Here is a 1,713-nt window from a genome sequence, read left to right as displayed (position 1 = left end):
TTGGCAACATTGGATTTGGGGCCCTCATTTTCTGCGAATAATAATAATAATAAGAAGAAGAATAGTTTAGTGTGTGTTTTAGAGGTAAGATCAGGCCTAAAAAATCCAGCCCGACCCGGCCCGAGCCCGACCAATTAACTTGATTTGCAGGCCCGAGCCCGAAAAAACCCCGAAATTTCATATTTTATTTGTGAGCACTCGGGAGGAGGAGGGGTGATTGATGATAACCAATTAAAGCCTGTCTTTTGTCACGAAATCTAACTTACACAGGACTGTATAAACATTTACATCTTTTATATTTCTGTTTCTACAGAGGGTACACGAACCGACAATTTTCCATCATTGACGGATATTTTTTAAGAGTTGACGGAAACATTTAAGGCCGTCCGTCATTTTGACGGGTTGAAAATTGGGCCATTAACTACAGCAGTGGTACGTCCTTAAGAACCAAGCGCGGCACTTTAAGAGAGAGAAGCAGAGAGACAAAGAAGAACAATGACTGGTGGATAAGAGACAGAGACAGGAATGAGTTCTTTGAATTATCATTGCAAGTGTTTAGTACAGTACGTGTTGTGATGAGGCGACTTCTGTTTTTTTGCGAACCACGGTCTCTCGTGGCCAAATCTATTCACGGCCTCGAAACGCCTCAGCGCACTGTGACGTTTGTGGAGCAACATCACAGTGAGTTGTGACAAGATACTGATTTAATCACGGTGTTTCTTGCACATCATGGCCCACGGACAAGCTCTGACACTGACAGGGCATTGCGCAATCATCCAGACATCTACGGACAAGTTTCAACACTTTTCTTGATGAAAATTTCACGGCCTGCAATTTTTAGTTCAATTTATCCAATAGTATTTTTGGCAGAAAAAAACGCAGGATTTCTTCAGGTAAAAATAATCTACATATTTTTATGAACATGATAAATGCATTTGCACAACGAAATAACGCTGAAAAACAGAATGAGAGGCCAGACAAAGAGACATCTTGATGCGCATTCGCTTAATTACGCGGAGAAATACCGCAGCCCACTAGGCTTTAAATCGAATAATGTAAATCAAATAAATGAGAAACGATAAAAGAAATTGTTATTTCTATAGTTTTGTTGAAACGAAATTTAACATAAAGTTTCAATTTTCGTTGTCTGTAATTTGGTCTGAAAATGGAAAATCGAATGAAATGATCGAAGAGCAAGAACACAGAAATCCAATAAATCTGCAAAAATAAACTAGATAAATAAATAACAACATTCTTTATTTTAATGATTTGCATCGGAACAGATAAAAAACAACCTGCTTTAAGAAGCATTGAAACAAAATAAATAGGAACATTTTCAGGAACACGCTTTTGGAATAAAAAAAAACAAAAACAATCCTAGCGTAATAACAGGCCCCATGTCTTTAGTTTATCCTTCACTTCTTGCTCCTCGATATTGGGGATAGCTGATCAAAAAAGATGCGGACTTGCGCAGGGAAATATTTTTAAGAGGGCGGCGTTCACGTGCGCTGAGCATGCTCTGGCTGTGCGGCTCATGTTTAGTAGTTAAAGAGCAATTACATTACAGCGCCTTCTCTGTTTTATCCAAATTATTGATTTTAAAACAAGTATTCCTTAGTTTAGTATCCACACATCGTTTTAGTCTTCATTTTTATAAACATATATTTATTAAAAAAATAGTCAGCGAGAGAGAAGCCCGGCCCGACCCGAAGC

At 38.4% G+C, this 1,713-nt stretch overlaps 1 long non-coding RNA gene across 1 annotated transcript; it reads left to right on the top strand.

Annotated features, from left to right (window-relative positions):
- Positions 1–338: 338 nt before the first annotated feature.
- On the top strand, positions 339–1,356 carry LOC109508104 (uncharacterized). Its single transcript, XR_002166594.1, has 2 exons — positions 339–893; positions 971–1,356. It is a non-coding gene; the product is annotated as an uncharacterized LOC109508104 (long non-coding RNA).
- Positions 1,357–1,713: the final 357 nt, after the last annotated feature.

The sequence above is a fragment of the Hippocampus comes genome, unplaced genomic scaffold (genome assembly GCF_001891065.2).
Source record: "Hippocampus comes isolate QL1 unplaced genomic scaffold, H_comes_QL1_v1.1 scaffold867, whole genome shotgun sequence".
NCBI classification, from domain to species: domain Eukaryota; kingdom Metazoa; phylum Chordata; class Actinopteri; order Syngnathiformes; family Syngnathidae; genus Hippocampus; species Hippocampus comes.
Note: the sequence above shows the minus strand (reverse complement) of the source record. Positions and strands in the feature narration are given on the sequence as shown.